A 19154-nucleotide genomic window follows, 5' to 3' on the forward strand; every position below is an offset into this window, starting at 1 on the left:
CAAATTAGCCTCTACAAAAAGAAACAAAAAAAACCTAAATCATAAAATAACAAAAGTAAAAGTAGTCAATTCTATAAACCATGGCAATGGGTTATACATACCTTCTATATGATAGAATCGATGGGTTATACATACCTTCTATACCTTACATGGCAATGGGTTATACATACCAATGACTCACTCACTGGCACAACATAACATCACGAGCTTCTGCACAACTTAACATAACGGATGTTCTACTTCTGTTCTTTGAAAAAATGGATTTCTACTGAAGACTACCTATGAACCTGACTCATCTTGCAGATGATCTGAGCCACTTGCAGATCTGAGCCACTTGCAGATCTGAGCCACTTGAGTCAGCTTATGGATGATTTGAGTCAGCCTTCGGACTTGAGGCTGACGACCTGAGCCACCTGCAGACTTGATGCAGACTTGAGGCTGACGACTTGATTCGAACTTGAGGCTGACAGCTTGAGCACGCCAAAGACTTGAACTATGTCCACGAGCTCAAGCTCGTTCGCGAGCGCGGATGAGTAGCAAGATTTGCTATGTGGGAGAAGAAAGCTGATAGGTTTAGAAAATTTATAAAGTTCCCAAAATTCCCTTCATAAATTCACAAAATTGCCAAAATTCCCCTCATAAATTTTTTCGTAAATTCCCAAAATGCCCTTCATAGTTTTTGTAATTGAGATTAAATCTCTTCAAAGTTATCAAATACCTCTTACATCTATTCATATTATCCGAAAAACTCCCAAGGTATCCTTCATATTTTGTCATAAATTATCAAAATGCCATTCATATTTTTTTCAAATTGATATTAAATTTTTGCAAAGGTAGTCTATTTCATAATTTCAAGGGCTGCTGTCTATCAATACAAGTAGGTTTTAGTTTGTTATGTAGGCTTTTGAGATGTGGTGCTTTACTACTTTTAGACATAATTGTTTATCTACGAGGTAATTTTCCCACAAATTACATGCATAGCACTCAAGAATGGTTCTCAATTGTAAAAAAAGAATAAAGATTTACAAATCTTGAAATATCCAACCAAAATAGATACAAGGGTATTTTGGAAATTTTCACAAATTACAAGGTCTTTTTTACGACTAATCTCAAAATGAATTAAAAAACTCCTAGATTAAACAAAAACTTTTTTAAAACCCACAAGGTGACCCTACCGTTGTAAACTATATTTTGTGTTTGTGTATGTGTTTGCACGTAAGCACTCTTAAACAATTAAAAATTAATGAGAAAATTATATGCTCCATAAAGTTCTCAAATAAAAAAGAGCAAAAAGTTTAGTGAATCATTCTCTCTCTGTGGTGATGGCTACACAATTAATGTCCATTACTTTTTATTCATGTCACACAATCACTCATTTTATTCTGTGAGATCTTGCCACTTATTGCATTATGTGAACTACATTCATTTTTGTTCCTCTCTTAGCTCTAGATCTCTATGTTTCTCCATAGATCTTTGGTGCTCCATAGCTACAATGTGTTACTCCATAGCTCTCATGAGTGCTCCAAGCTCTATGTTGCTCGCTTGGCACATTGTTGATGACACTGTCACACTTGATATTCCATTGCACAATGGTAACATATCGCTAATCTCTCACTATCTTGAAAGTTTGTTACCTCCTTCATTTATTTTTCACGGACTACATGCAATTATTCAAGAAGATGATAGTTTGTTTGACCTTTCTATGGCTCCACATTGTGACCATGAAGGCAAGGAACACTACCTTACTGATGGTTCTTTCTCAACCAAATATCTATTATTTCACACCACAGAGTGTGTTTATGTATTGGACAACGAGATTTTGGAGATAAATTGCGCAAAGGACATAACAACAAAGCTAGATGATATGAGACCTGTAGACGGAGAAGCGTGTGTGGAAGTATTGCAACTTGATGGTGAATCTGAAGAAATGGAAGGTAGGCCATCTATGTCAATTGTTCATTGGATACAAAATGGAGAAGGGGCACCTGAACTTAAGAAGCTGTTAAAGATGTGTGCCAATCCTCTACAGGTAGCTGAACTTCCCACCACCTATAATTGTTGTTTGTGTTTTGAATTTCCTGCAACTTTTGGGAAAATGAAGAGAATGGAAGGGATGGAGCAAAAACATGATAGTCATCTGTGGACACGACCATTTCAAACAAATATGACAATATCTTGTATAGTGAGGCTAAGTTATTGCCTTGGGAATATACAATGTCACTTCCTCTTTGTCCATTTTACATGAATGAGAAGAAGTTCAATGACAGCTATTTTCATGGTCACTTGGATAGGCCAGTAAGCAAGGATATCTTGCCGGTGAGGGTAAATAAAAAATTTACTGTTACTATTGCCAAAAAACCTTGACATGCATTGATGTATGCAAGGCTATGATCTATTATGTTTTCCCTTTGGATGAGAGTATGACTCGAATGGTACTTCATATTGGCAATCATGAGCATAGTGTTCAACCAGGCACATCAAGAGCCAATATAGCAAAAGTGCAAAACTTGGTTAGCATAGTTCTTAAAATAGAGAAAGGTGGACCACACAAAATACAAATGCTCGTAGCTCGACAAATGTTGTTTGAATCTTTAACGAGCGAGGGTGAAGAAGTCACAATTGATCAAGATTTACTTGTTTTTCTGGAGGATATGATGCCACTAGTGCAAAACAATGGGTATACATGGATTCATGTGTCTTATGTTTCTTTTTCTGGTATGTTATGTCATTCACATTAATATGGATTTAAAGGTCTAATAACCAAAGAAAAGGCGAAGCAATCTGTTCAGATGGGTGAAGGATATGACAATATTTTGCAACTACAACGACATTGTATGTTTTCCTTTTTCCATGGCAGTAGATTCCCAAGACAAGGCAATGGAAGAGAAAAATGTTACCTTTTCAAGATGTCTACAAAAGGTCCTGCATCAGGTGTGGACCTAGTAAACCAAATGAGATGAACTGGGCAAGGGGACTTGAGGAATGCTTGAGTTCACTTTGATCGTACACATAGGATAGATGGATGGGCAAGAGTGTCATGTTCCGTGTATGATCCAGGGTAAGTTTGTTTCTAATTGAAAATATGAAATATTTATCCTTCAAAAGGTTTGTCCTAATATTTGCATCATATTTGTCTAGACTGCGAGCGTTGCAGGTTATTGCAATTTGTGAAGCAAAAGAGGAGGACGAGGAGTCTCAAGTATTGTTTTGGGAAAGTTTGAATGATACCATGCTCAATGTGGGCAAGAACCGCCTGATTTTGCAGGGTTCATGTTAGATGAGGCAAGGGCAAACTGGTTGGCAATAAGGAAAATGTACAATGGAGGCCCGCGTAATATTATGGAAGGTAGAGAGCGCTCTTGGCTTTTCCATTGGGAGTAGAGCTTGCAAAAGTACACAAGAAAATTTGTGCCTGTACCAAAGCAAAATGAGCACATTGGAATGTGTGAAGCATGGAGACTCTCAACAATTGTAGAAGAGGCTACAATTAACGCAAGGCATAACAAATATTGGTGGTTGATTCATGTTCCAAAAGAGAACTTAGAGGCGCTTCAACGATGGTTTAAATGGTGGAAACATCGAATTGAGCATTGGAGAAACATCAACAAGAATGTGAGTTTATATTTTATTTCTTTGTTATCCAAGAAAAACCATGTTCAATTATACTCAACTACAATTTTGTGGATAGGCTAATAAAAGTCCATGGGAGCAGGCACAAATTCCAAGTATAACTTGTTGAAGAGCATTCATGCTAGCTGGTTGGCTACTGAAGGGGGAAGAAGAATGAATCCATTATGTGATGCGTGTGTTAGTGATGTCTTAAACTTGTATATACAATGTGCAAAGTGTTTGGGGTTCTTGATAGGTCGTTATATAGTCACGGGTCCCACACTTGGATCTATGCTATCAAGAGTCAAGAGACAACAAACTCCAAGTCCATCTGTCATCGCAAGGGTGGTGCAAGGAGTTGTCGCAGGCACCGCAATGTATGAAGAGCCCACACTGCATGGTGAGAAGGAAATCGTGCAGCGAAAGAAGAGAGAGACAAGAAAAGCTATTAGTTCTCATAGTCCATAATATGTAATGGAGTCAAAATAACGCAAAGTTCGTGTGGTCGTCCACGTCATATCAAATTTGAAACCATGGAGTCAAGAAATAGTGAAGAATAAGAGATTGAAAAAGAGTACATGCCTGAAAATGAACATTTGACATTCAACACAGAGCAGTCAATCTATGTAGAGGAACATGATGTTCCACATGAGCAATGGGCCTTGTGCAGAATACCCATTCATTGTAATAGGAAGTGTTTTGGTGTTGTGGGTTGGAAAAATTGTGGTAACCCTCTTAATAGTCATGGTACAGGTTTGTTCACGCCATGCTTTTGGTCAAAAAGATGCTACAAAGACAAAACCATAGAGCAATGGCTATGGTTTTTCAATCATGATGTGGAGCACACAAAGTCAGTTAAAAATCAGGTGAAGGAGGTACTAGTAGCCCCTATGATCTAGCCCATTGCAAGGGGGACAAAAGTCTCAAGAGAAGAGCTTGCTAGTCTTACAATGGTAGGTTTTCAAGTGGCTGGTATTAGCACACCAAAGTACAAGGAAAATAGAGTTTCTTCATTATGTGGAGAAGGAGGTTCAAGTAGTAGGCAACGAAAGTGGAGGCATGGTATTTCAAAAGAAGCACAAAAAAGGGTTGAAGCAGCTACAATGATGGCTGGAACCTTCGTAGAGGAAGTCTCTATAATTCAAAAGAAACATGTTGTGTTTCATATACTTACTGAAATCTGTTATGATGTTCATATCAGAGGCGAGCCAAGCTGTACATGTCCAGATTTCCAAAAAAGGGTGATACCTCAAAAGTCATTCATTGCTTGTAAGCACATGTATTATGTGTATGTGCATGTCTTGGGTCTGCAACCTAAGGAGAACATGGTAATACATCAACCCACACTGACTGCAATGGATGTTGCCTTCATACTTATTCAACTGCGTATTTCAATCCCCATGCTATGAACCCTTTACTTTCTACATCAAAAATAGGCAACCCCATTTTGACCCTCCCTATATTTAGTAAAGTAGTACACTCTGAGGTTTTTGATCACACAATGTTGGCATGGTAATGTTTATTTTGTTTAATGATGCAAAAACTTATGTGTGACACTTATTGTGTTGATAATCCGTTGTTCTTTTGTGTATAAACTTACCGGGTGGTTTTGGACATTGTTTAGAACATGTATATTTGCTCTAGAAAATGACTCTAAAAAGCACGAAAAATTGTGCAGTGTTTAAAAACACGAAAATAAAAAGCTCGTTAAAAAAATGCACTCGTCAAAAACTCACTGTTGTTAATAATTGCAATTTTTTCACCTGACCTAAAGTGAGATTTGAGACCATAATCATGTGTTCTTAGGTCTTATAAACATGTCTTAGAAGTTTTGTAACGTTTGGATGTCATTTGATGCTGTAACGATTGTGATTTTTTTGTCGTTGAGCGATTAGCTTTTGGTGATTTTTGTCACGTGAGTGTAGCTTGAGTTAGATGCGAGTCATTTGTTGTTTTTTAAGAGATTAACAACCTCTTGTAGCCTCTATGCACTAGTCAAGTCAGTTTCATCCCATGGATTGACAATTATATGCGTGGTTCTCGCTATGTCTGCAATAAGATAGGAGTGCGGTTAGACACTCACACATTTGGTGCCGCTACCGGGGATCACAGAGACCTAAACTAGGAAAAAACACGACATCTTGTGAAGTTATCCTTTAACTTCTTCTAGGATTACCTAGAGTCAAAATTTTCTTTTTTAAATCGCATAGCTTAAATTTTCCTCTTTTGCTGTGTAGAGGTAGCTTGGAAGTAGGTTGTACTTGCTAAGTACCTTTTAGGATTGTAAGACTGTAGGATTATATTAGGATTTTGAGAATGAATGATAGACGAGACAAGTCTTAAGATCAAGGCTCTGGAAACCATAAAAACAAGAAAACGAGTGTTTGTGGACACTTTCCACAACCTCATTGCAGTAGAACCGAAGAGTAAGGTAAGTAGAATCCGAGGTGGGATCTCAGAACATTTCTCTATCCAAAAGAATCAATTGTGAGTTGTTTGTGTGAAGCTGCAAAATTTTAGGTCTATGGCTAGAGTAGCACCAGAAGACTGTCCACCATTGAATCCGACTGGAGATTATGCTTTAAAAGTTGTATGAACTAGTGGGTAAGCTTAAGGACGCATTGAGGTAAAAATTTCAAGAGTTTGCAAAAACTCAAATTATTTACTTTTTCTTGACATTTTACATCAAATTAAGTTTTGACTTGACTCAGAGGCTTAAAATAGATCATAAAAGACTGTCCACTGAAAAAGTTGAAAAAAATGCTCATTTTAGGCCAAAAGTAAATAATCGTGATTATTTACTTTTACCTCAAAAGTGACCAAGGTTGATATTAGAGACTCTATGCATGTGTACAAACATCTTTTGTAAGGGCCCACAAAATTTGGACCACCAAATTGACCAAAAACTTGGTAGAAACTGAATTTTGTACTGATTGTCGAGAACTTGAGTGTGAATTGGGAAAGTTTTTTTCAAACTCAATGAACTTGACTCACAGGCTTATATTGAAATGTTAAACAAGTGTACATGCTCAATTGACCAAAAAGATGTAAAAGTTTACAATAAGTAAATAATTATGATGATTTAGTTTTGTCCCATTTTTAAACTTTTTTTACCAACCCAGCATACCACTAGTTTTAGCATGTTATACTATGCCCACAATCAAATTTGGTAAGATTTGGATCATTGAAGTGAAAATTGTGGCCAAAATTGCAAGTCAGTCTGCAGACACAAAACTGTTGACCATTTGAACAGGAATTATCCAAACTTGATGAAACTTCGCTAGGGAGCTTAAGTTAACAGTATTTTGGTACCAAAACAGGACTTTCTTATGTGTCCTTTTTTTACAAAATTTAAATTAAATGCTACTTGCATTACACGATGTATTTAAGAAAACCCTCTTGATATGCTTAAATATGTTAGCTAGAGGGTATTTTAAAAATATAATCTTGCATTTTAGAATCTACCATGATCAAGAACTATATTCGTAAGATTGCAATTGTAAGATTGCAATTGATGCTATGAAAAAATCGAGTGTTTGAGCTCAAGAAAAAATGAAGTGACCTTGTAGAAAATTGTATGTGACTTTTTCACAATTGTGCAATAGATAGTTGAAATTTTTATGTGTAAAAATTTTCACCTTAAAGTATATAAAATAATGGAAAGTTCTACATATTTGATATGGTCATTTCAAGCATATCATTGTGTACAAACAAAAATATGTTTTTGATATATTTTTGAGTTTTAGAAAGTGATACATTTCTTATCCTTTCCATTGAGGACTCAAGGTGGCAAGTAAAAGGGCTTTGGTATGTAACAATGACTCGATCATTTTAAATATACAAAACTGTGTAAGAGAAAATTTTGATATTTCCATTCTTGAGATATAAGCATTCAAAACCTCTAATAATATCAAACTTTCCACATAGATCAACTAAATGTATCAAACTACGTGGTACATGCACAACTCTAGTACCTAAAACCTTGGTTTCAATGTTATTATGGAGAACTCTAGATTTTCAAGAGTTTTTGCACCATTAAAAATTCAAGACAAAGTTGAAACAACAACATTTAACTGAGTTAGGGAGCTGAAAAAATACGTAGTTTCTTGGTTTCAATGTATAAAGTCATTTTTAGTTCAAACTGTACTAGAATAGCCCCAATTCCATGAGGGGACCTTTCGAAGACCAAAATATGCTCTTATTTAGCACGTGCTCAAGTATAAAATTATGTCTATAACTTGCGTGTTACTAGGAAACTAGTCTTTGAAGGGAATTCTATTGTTTTGTAACACTAAGTACTAGCACTTGGATTTTATAAACATAAAAAAGGCAATCTCTACAAAAAAGATATAAGAATTTTATGATTTCTTTCGCAAAACAGCTTGAAATTTTATGACTTAGGACATACCATAATTCTCTCTATAGGGATTGTGTTTTGACATGGAGAAAAATCCATTGATTTCTTTCCCTTATAACCAACCTATGGTAGAAGCAAGGTGCAAAAAAATTCTTTCTAGCTTGACAAATAAATTGCCAAAACTTGGTAGAAAAATAGGACACTTCAGTGTCTCATGACACTTCAGTGTCCAATTACATAACTAGTGTTAAGCTAATTAACAAATCTGTGTCAAGATTGTGATAAAAAATTGCATAAAAATAGTAGGAGTAAATAATCGCGATTATTTACATCTGCTACAAAACTAAATATTTTTTGTACATTTGAGTATACCACAAGGTCAATCATATCAAGTAGACCACGCAAATCAAATTTGGTGAAATTTGGATCACAAAAGTGAGACTTAAGCCAAATTCTTCAAAACTGAGTCTGCGGACATGAAACAATTGATAACTTGAACAAATTTTGTTCAAACTAAGTGAAATTTGTCCAGAGGCCTTAACAAGTTGCATACCTGGCAAAACAAGCCAAAAATTGTAAAAACTTGAGAAAAGTAAATAATCACAATTATTTACTTATGATACACAGAGACACCATTTTGGGCTTTTGAGCTTGTATAGTGTTAGACCAACATAATACAAGGCCACCGGGTAATTTTAGGTTCAATTGGATCAAAATTAGTACAAGTTCACTCAGTTTTCAGGTTGCAGATTAGTCCTTTGGCTTTTTGCAAAAGTAGAATCTAAAAGTCTCAAGTATTGACTCACTTAGCTCAATTTGAAGAGATACACATAGACCAGTTACAATAGTTAGCAAAAAATTGTGCAGTCTTTGTGAAAGAATAGCTAGCTTGATTAAAACTAATACAGGAATCACGTTGCAGACAAGGTATTGAAATCTTGTTAGAAATTTCAATCAAGTCAAATGGAAGAAGTTGATAACAAGTCAATTCGACACGGTAAGTACTCTATCCAGGGCTTCATAAGTCTATATGAACCTTAGATCTAGTCGTAACTATCAAATCAAGGCATATTTGGAGAGATTGCTAGTAGAGTATCCACCAAAGAGAATGTGAATCAAGGCGATCATTTGGACGCTATCTTTGAAGAAGTCTCAAATAATTTTCAGAATCAAAATCTGAAATGTCTTCCTATTTGACTCATTCAAAAACCGGAATGATAGTGCGGTATAAGCACATACTCACCTTTTATAAGACTAATTGCCATGGAGCTGAGGTTTACCTATATCCTAATGAAGAGTATTCTATTCACATTGATGACCGTGACATAGAGTTTGAAGAGGAAATTAGGGCAAACAAACAAGTAAAAATGTACATGGATAAAAACGGAAATCAGTATTTACAAGTTGAAAACCCTGATGTAATAGACAAATGGGGGTTAGAAGTAAATACCATAATTCCAGATATGGCAGCAAAAGAAGGACCACCGACTTTACAATTTGAGGGATACAATCAATTTGATTTGAAGCCTCTAAAATGGATTAGCATGGATAATCCTAGGATCGGAGTCTATTGTTGGGAGGATAGAAATGTCAAAGATCTTCTATGGACTTCTCATGCCAAATCAGGACGTTAACACCCATGAAGATCATCTATATCTTCAAAATCAAAGACAAGAATTTAGCAGATCTACCAACCTACCTATTTAGGGATTGTTATAACAATAACTTTGTTATGATGAGTCCTAAAGAGGTGGAACAAACCAAATACCAAGGATACTCCATGTTAGAGGGGAAGAAGAGCCCTCCACAGAGGAGAGAGAGAGAGAGAGATGTTCACGTCCGCAGCCATAACTGATTAGATTGATTATTGTGAATGAATACAAAGGTCAGAAGAGCCCATTCTTATAGGTTTGTAGTGTCCCCTCGCTCCTCATGAGCCACACCCCTTGGCCTCCCCTCTAAGGTTCAAGACCATCCGATATGGCCAAGGTGTAACACATGGCACACACCGGCTTATGCCGTAACACTTGGCATGCACGGTGGACATGTGCGAACTCACTGTGTTCATGAGTCCCTTGGTTAGAAGTCAAGTGTCTTATGTGCATGTGCTTTGTTTTAAAGATTTTTTACAAAACATTTTAGGCATAGCCAAGGCAGAGTACCCCAAGTGCAAGAAGTGATGTAATGAAAAAAAGTACTGGATGAAGCTCCAGTAACCAATACATAATCCATCATTATCTTTTTCTCCACCTCATCGCAACAAGCTGCAATGCCTCCTTACATGAATTAGATGGCAGATAAAGGCGCTCCATCCGATCTTTGATCAGGTATGTCCCCGTAACCGCATCATTCTTCATCTCTTGGACACCGCAGCAGTGCTCGACAAAAAACTAGGTTTAGTATAATCCCACCATAGTAATGATTATTCGTTGGAATCCGTAGGTATGAACGCATCCACAAGTCAGCATCCATTTGAAACTTGTTGCAATCATCCACCCCTCACACATCGCAATCATCTTCCAACCTTCATGATAATTCAATGCCGCAATCTGACGATAACTCTTACTGTGACTATGCATAAACCTCCCACATGCTAGATAAACCCCGCATGCCGCAACCGGCCACCACAATAACACTGACGAAGGAAATTTGGAATGGCGGCCTCTACACCAAAACAAACTCCATTGCGCCACAAGGGAAATGAGATGAGGGCACCACCTAGTCTTGGAAGTGTGGACTATGACCGCTACACAAAGAGAGAGAGAGAGAGAGAGAGAGAGAGAGAGAGAGAGAGAGAGAGAGAGAGAGAGAGGTATCACTATGAATGAAGCATTAACCTTAGTGTGTGTACAAGGAATGGATAACTTCAAGCACTCCCAACACAAATAGCATGTAGATTACTAAACAACAACTCAAGGATTAGCCAAAATCACATCAAGCACTCTCACACACACATAAAAGATTTCTCTTAATTAACATAAGTAAGAGGAGGGGAGGTTACTAGCATAAAACAATTTACACTCTAGAATGTGCAAGAATAGAGTGAATGAATGAGCTTTATGGGCTCATGGTGAGTGATACAAAGACTCAATGGGGCTGAGGGAGACTTGAAATTACAAAGGGGGGGGCCTCTTTATATAGGAAAGAGAGTGATTAGGAGTGAGGTTAAGACCCAAGTGTAATTTGTACAAATGAAGCTTGATTAGGGGCATTCAACCAATGAAGAAGCTCCTTCCAAGTGATTTGTTGACCAATTTGCAACTAATTGGCTCCATCATCAGTTGTGTTGTCTTCACTCCTTCCTCCATAGCTTGAGTCCAAGAGCTTCCTTATTTTAAAATGTAACGAATCTACATAAAATCAATACATATCTAGTAATAATAGAAAGGGGTTGAATGAGAACTTATGAATTACAACAAGATTAAGCATGATTTGAGAGGTGATTAGAACATGAATTTGTGATTGTTTTTTGAGCTTGAGAGAGAGGAGGAAGGAGGGGAGGGTAAGAAGACTAATGGCTGATTTTTAGAGAAGGTCTCAATGTGGAAAAGGAAGGGTGTGTGTGTGTAAAGGTAGAGGGGGTGTTCTCCACCACAATTGAAAAAACTGGCGTCCGCCATTTTGGCCATATCTCCTAGACCGTAGATGCAAAAATTATAAAAAAAAATATGGTCAGAATTTCCAGCTCATCAGCTACAACTTTGATGAAGACAACTTTTCTTGGATCAGAGTGGAAGTATTTTTTAAAAATCCAGCAAAATCATGTGTCTGTTTCCTTCCTTTACCAAGTCTTCCACTTGGGTCCCATCTGTTTGAATCATCATATGGCTCCAAAGCCATGATGATATGAGCCACTCATGACCCTTGAATCATGGGTGCATGGCTCCACAACCACATCATATCTTTTCTTTTCACATTTACATATTTTCCCTTCCTTTTACCACTAGGTTCTCCCTCTACCTTTCACCTCCGGTGAACTAGTCAAGAAACAATTCCCATCAAATCATTTTTTGAATTTTTCCAAGAGGTTTTTCTCACTCTTTCTTTTATTGTAAACCTCAAGAAGCAAGGAAAACCAACAGAATATAGTAAACAAAAATTTGTGATAGGCTCGGATCAACGCCTACTGCAGCGCCTTGGGCCTCCATAGCGTCACCGTGGCACCCTTCTTAGCATGTACTTTTCTCAACAAATGGTGGCCATGATGGTGATGTCGCTGCAGTCGGTTGTTTGGCGTATGCTTTCCCAGGAGCCCCACTTGTTTGCACTGTGTGCTGCTCAGAGTCACTGCTAATGCAAATCCGCATTCTCTTCAGACAACAGCTTGTTGAGCTCGCAAAGCTTCTCCACGTCCTGGTCCACCGCTGCCATCCTGGCGCACACTCGGCTGCCGCAAAGTCGGACTCAGCATTCTTGGCCTCTGGCTCTGCAAGCTCCTTTTTGGTGACTGACAGCGTGTCTTCCACATCACGTTTGGCCTTGCAGAGAGAAGCGTTCTCATTGGTGAGGGATTCGACCTGTTTCTTGTGGGAGACGATCTCTTGTTTGAGAGAAGGCACGCTCGAGAAGAAATCGCCCAGGCGACCATGCTGGATCTGGCATGGGTCTCTAACAGGCTTCTCGCGTTTCTGATGTCGTAAGGGGAGAGGACACGCTCTGCAATCTTCTGGCGTTGCAAGGATGAAGTCCACTCCTGCAGATAGCGGGTTCACTCTCATAAACCGCTTGCATCCGCCCACCTCATTTTCTTCTCCATTGACCAGCCGACACATCCATTCCCGCACCTCCTTCATCAGCGAAGGGGAGTCCGCTCCGCGCGTGGTCACCAAGTGTTAGAGGGAAAGAAGATCCCTCCATAGAGAAGAGAGAGAGAGAGAGAGAGAGAGAGAGAGAGAGAGAGAGAGAGAGAGAGAGAGATGTTCACGTCCGCACCATAACTGATTAGATTGATTATTGTGAATGAATACAAAGGTCACAAGAGCCCATTCTTATAGGTTTGTAGTGTCCCCTCGCTCCTCATGAGCCACACCCCTTGGCATCCCCTCTAAGGTTCAAGACCATCCAATATGGCCGAGGTGTAACACATGGCACACACCGACTTATGCCGTAACACTCCATAAGAGATCGGATCTTGGGCCAAGGACCAGAAACTATTCCAAGAGATAAACTCTCCGAGAGATCTTTTCAGAGTAAGTTAAAAAATTAAAAACTACCTCATCACAAATAAAACCGGGTGACACTAAAGCCAGTCTAGGGCTACATGAGTCACTATTTCCAATAGACTGGCTTGAAGGACTTGGAATAGGACCAACAACAAGGAGAACGAGAGTTGAACCAAATAGACGCGTCAGACCACTTTGCAAGCAAACAAGTGCTAAGAGTAGAACGCATATTTAATTTCCATACTCAATTTGAGGGTTGGAATGACATTAGAAGTAAAAGCATTGATATGGTTCCAAAACGTTTCACCAAGGTCAATCATGGACTTAAATACAGTAGCTCAAGGATTTATAGCTGCATGTTCCAAAACAGGGATCAAACATAATATTGTAGCTCAAACCTATTGTAATGGGAATGGCCTATGAACTTTGAGAGTACCGGAATTAGGAAATTATATGAAGCACATTTGTGAGATTAATTTGTGAGCATAGCGGGTGAACTTAATTAATGGTAGCAACATAAACATGGTACTTAGTTAACTTGGCACGAACAATACTTTTGCAAGAGAGAGAGTTTAGAGAACATGACAATAGTTGAGGACCGGATTCATACGGAGCCGGTCCCCCCTCCAATAGGCATTTGTATTATAGTTTCTCCCATCAAGAGAGACTTGGTACAATACAATATTTGTGTTCCTTGTGACCTTGGTGATGCAATAAGATGGAAAGCTTCATGCATCACAAGCATAACATAAACTTTATAGAAAGAACTAACTATCCCAAGCCATAGTCCGAAGGCCTCAAACACCTTCGAAGGTGGAGAGAGCTAGCGGGGAATGAGGGTAGGGAAGTGGGAGAAGAAGCATTCCATAGGAGAAAGAATAGTTCCTCACTTATCATCACTCTTCTAGCTAGCATCGTAGTGAAGATGGAAAGCTTAAGCATTCAAGCATGGCTCTTGGTTGGATTTGCATTCCATAGCCAAGAGTGTTGGTGTAGGCTCTCACTTCTTGCAAGCTTGGAGAAGGTAGTGGAGTTCCTCAACTTTCACCAAGTGAGAATCATTCCACAAAATGAGTGTGTGTGTGTGTGTGTGTGGTGTATATCCCCCCAGCACCCCCCTTGCTTGCTTGGGGCGAGTTGTGGCTTTTCCACAAGCTTCAAGCTCATTGGATCCCTCTCCCCCTAGCCAATCACATGTAACATGTAGTCAAGTACATGGGTAGTCTTTTGATAGGTGTCCTCCTTACCCCTTAGAGAGATAGAGAACTTGAAAATATCTAGATATTTATTGGATGGAACTAAAAGCTCATTGCACCCCTCTTTAGCCCAACCAATAGCATTCAAGCACACCATGTGGTTAAGCTTAGGGAGAGTTTGATATGTGTCCCATGTGCCCTTTGAGAAAAAAGGTGCCCTTTGGGTGAGTGGAAGGTTAGGTCAAAGATTCCCCTAACTTTGGGACTGTTATACATAGGAAGCTTCTCAAGCACCTTCCTCATTAGGTTTGTAGGGTCTCTTTTTGACTCAATCACCTTACCCCCCATGCATGGGAATCTTCTATACCACCTTCCTCATTAAGTTTGTAGGGTCTCTTTTTGACTCAAGCACCTTACCTCCCATGCATGGGAAGCTTCTCAAGCACCTTTCTCATTAAGTATGACAAGCACCTCAGGTACCTTAGTCATCAAGCATGACAAGCACCTCAAGCACCTTAGTCATCAAGAATGACAAGCACTTCAAGAACCTTAGTCATCAAGCACGACAAGCACCTCAAGCACCTTAGTCATCCAGCACGACAAGCACCTCAAGAACCTTAGTCAATCAATCACAACAAGCACCTCAAGCTTAGGTTGGGATCCCACCTCAAGCTCAACCCTAGCTTGCCTAAGGTAAAATTACTTTTAACACTAACCACTTCATGTATTTAATGAAGCTAACCCTAAGGTTTTTTAGGCTCCATTAGATGCATATTGCTCTTTTATAGACTACCTCATTTTGTACCCCTATATTGAGATGTAACCATCTCTCTTCTTGGTCCTCTGTTCAAGTAAGTCTAGCAGCACTTATTGCACATTGCTCCTTGATAGACCATCTCCTTTTGGACCCCTATTGAGATGCAACCATCTCTCCTTTTGATCTCTTGTTGAGATAGGTCTAGAAGCATATGTCTCTATTCTAACTCTTGTTCCCACTTATTCTCCCACATTAAATGATCAGTTTAATATGAGAAAATCATTTGGTAAAGTTAGATATTATATTTTATGACATTACCTCTCTCTTGAAATCATAGTTGTCCTCGACTATGAGGTAAAGAAGATAAAGCCTAGTCATTAGTCCATGTTTCTTAGCGGATACAGGATCCCTTTTTACCCTACGACATCATTCTAAGATGGATGACTAGTCCATTTTGTGCTTAGGAGACATAGCTACCACAAGAATGTCTGCTCTTTAGTCCATATCATACTTCCAAATTAGAGTGACAAGTTCTACTTGGTGTTTGGGAGACGTCATCACCACAAACATGATTCTAAGCATGCATACTATTTAAATTTGTGCACAATAAAAAGAGAACTAGTCATATAAGACAAAAAATATTTTTCATTTAAAATCCATTTTCATATGCTTACTCTAGTGCAACATTGTAAGCATTGACAAGGTTCATGTTATCCTTAAGCTAGGTTCCTTGCATCCATTTAGCATCTTTAAAAGGATTATTCTTAAATTAATAAGATATCGTCAGATACTCTTACCATTTCTTAATACCTTGTCTTCATGCCATAGGATGGACTTAGATTGAAGTAATTCTTCTTGATCTTTGATTTTTGGAGGGTCTGCAACTATTGCTTCTTTTGATGGCGCTCCTTTGTAAGGCTTATGTAGTTTCTCATGGAAAACCTTGTGCATGAGCCTTGGGAAACTTCAATTGAAAAGCCATCTCAATGACTGGCTTAAGAATTTTAAGGACCATAGTATCTTTTTGCTAGTTTAGCATCATACTCTTGGGGGTCCGCAGGACTCTTTTCCATAGTATGCCTCAGATGAGCCTTGAGAAACTTTAGCAAGACCCAATCATCTCCTTAAAGGCTAAGGATATTTTGTGCTTATTAGGAGCAACTCATTTTCCATTTTCTGTGAGATGGATATAACCCCTTTAGTCTTTGGAAAGAATTCTTGTAGGTCTCGGCTATATTCATCAGCAACGAAGATCTTCCCATGTACTTTAAGTAGTAAGGGACTTTTGGATCTTCCTTCTTTAACCTGAAAAGGTACTTTCTCCATAGAAGTATGTACAATATCATTGTATGCATACTCTATAGGAGGTAGGTACCCTTATCATTGAGAATGTTGATCACTTCCATGACATAGACTTTTAGTAGATCAAGAATTGTTAGATTAGTTATTTCACTTTGGTAATCCATTTGTGGATGATAGACCGAAAGAGAAATTTAATATACTTCCTAGATTTTCAAAGAGATCCTTCTAGAAATTACTGGTCATTCTAGGATTTTTGTCCGTCACTATGGATGTTGGAAAGCCATGATACTTGAAAATTTGAAATCTGAAGAGGGTTGCCATTTGATGTGCCTTAATAGTCTTCTTGACAGGCATAGAGTTTGTTTTCTTGCTAAGCCTGTCAAAACTGAAACAATCCAAGTTGCTTCCCTCGATCAAATTTCAACTTTTGGTGTACCACGCATATTGAAACATACTCTTGTATGTTTACTTTTCATGTAAATACATTTCTACTCCTTGAAGAGTAGATTATGGATTCCCTCTTTGCCCCGCATAAGGAGAACTATGGGATTCATACCTGACTTTCTTATTGTATGGGTGAGTCACACATAGCCTATTTCCATCGGGAAGATAACCATCCTTCAAGTTGAATGGTTATTTTTTTCTTCCCTATTGCAAAGGCTGTAATTACGTACTTAAAGTTTCAATCAGTAGCATACTCATCCATCATAAAAAATAGATCATTGTGAGTTGCTATAGACACCACATTTACCCTTGGTCCTTGTGAAAGTGCATCGACCACTTGATTGTGCTTGTTAGCCATGTGAGCAATATGAAATTTAAATTGAAAAAGAAAATTTTTCCACCTCATTTGTTTGCCGGAGAGCTTGGTTTGTGTCATGAAGTTCTTGAGGTTTTGTGATCCATTTGTAGGATGAATGGAGTCCCCAACAAATAGTGTTTCCATGTGTTTAAGGAATATAGAATAGCTAGTAGCTCTTTTTCGTATTTGCCCAATAATCACTTATTAAAGTTGAGTTTTTGACTCTCATATGCTATGGCATGCCCTTCTTGAAGCAAAATAGCTCCAAGGAAATCACCACAAGCATCACATTGGACCTCAAATGGCTTTGAGAGATCTATTAGTGTGAGCACATGTTGAGAGATAAGCTTCTCAAAAGCTTCTTGCACTTTTGCAGTCCATGAATACTTAACGTTCTTTTTTTTGTTAAATCATGTAATGGGCCTGCTATTAGCAATAATTTTTTCCATGAAGCATCTATAGTATATACACGTACCTATGAAGCTTCGTACCTCGTATAGATTCCTTGGATTAGGCCATCCTTTTATTATCTCTAACTTTGTTAGATCCATACGGGTGCCATCTTTAGAGATAATGTGACCTAAATATTGAATCTCTTGTAGATTTTTTTATTTTTATTTTATTAATGAAAAGCTTATTCTCTCTCACAACTTGAAAGATTACCTAGAGGTGTCCCTTGTACTCCTCAAGAGAATTTGAATGGCCTGAAGATTTTTGTCCATCATGAGTTTGAATGCGTCTGGAGAATTGTCATGTCAAAACTTGTAAATTATCAAATAGATCTTCTACCCGCGGCACGAAAAATATATTTTTGATAGTGCTCTATAGTCGACACACATGTGATATGTGTCATCTTTCTTTTGTACTAAAAGAAATCGTGAACAAAATGGAGAGGAGCTAGACCTCACCATCCCTTTTTCCACCAATTCATGCACTTGCCTCGTGATATCCTCTTGTTGAGCTTGTGAAACTTGATAAGGAGGCTTGTTAGGCGGTGAGCTTCTTGGTAGGATCTCAATTACATGGTCATCATCCCTCATTTTAGAGGTAGCTCACTAGGGATGTCATTAATGAAAAAATCTTGGAATCCATTTAGAAAATTAGACAACTCTAATTCCTCTTGATTCCCTTTATTGCAGGAATATGGTGTTCCCGAACTCATTAGCATCTATATACATGATCTCTTCCCTATAGGTTAAGTAGATTCTCCTTTTAGGAAGCTTCATGCTGGAATCCATGTGGTTAAACCATGGTGTCCCAACGATAACATTCTCATGGTTGAGAGGGGAGATGAATATATCCTTTTTGTTCACATAGCTTTGGACATGAAGCCTTAATTTTCCAATTAAGGAAGTAACAGAGACGTTGTCAGGAGTTTTTTTGAGCAAGGGATTGCGCATATGTACATACACATGCATGGTGCATCGAATAAAGGATTACCCAATTTCCATAGCCAGGTGGTTACGTGGGGCCCACGTATGTACAGGTAGGACAGGGTGTACATAGTGCAACGATTTTCACTATTATCAGTACCAGTGTGTTTTTTCTACAATAAGGAGGAGTTGGTAGCGCCTAAAACTTCTCGAGGAAGCTATCCGCGGGCCGACAACATGAGGTAAGCAGGTGCGTCACATGGTATCGAGTGGCGTCAGGAGGTCGAACGGGTCAATACTTGCACGCGCAGAAGTACGTACGTACACAACGTGGGTGTTTTCTTGTGATAGTTATGCAGAAAGGTCATCATGAGGACCACTTTTTGGGGCCACTTCATGTGGTTGCGGGATGCATTATTGGGAAAAATTGAGTGCCAGGTGTGCGGATGATGCAAAAAGGTGACAACTATGCACTGCGAGGTCAGTTTTTGGCCTGTTTGGGGTCCGTTTGAGGTCATCTAAAAGGCCACGGGTGCCCAACTAATAAAGCTACGTGTGAGAACTGAAAAAAGGGAGAGAAGATAAGAAAAAATTTG

The sequence above is a fragment of the Adiantum capillus-veneris genome, chromosome 16, assembly GCF_014529385.1.
Source record: "Adiantum capillus-veneris isolate H3 chromosome 16, ASM1452938v2, whole genome shotgun sequence".
NCBI classification, from domain to species: domain Eukaryota; kingdom Viridiplantae; phylum Streptophyta; class Polypodiopsida; order Polypodiales; family Pteridaceae; genus Adiantum; species Adiantum capillus-veneris.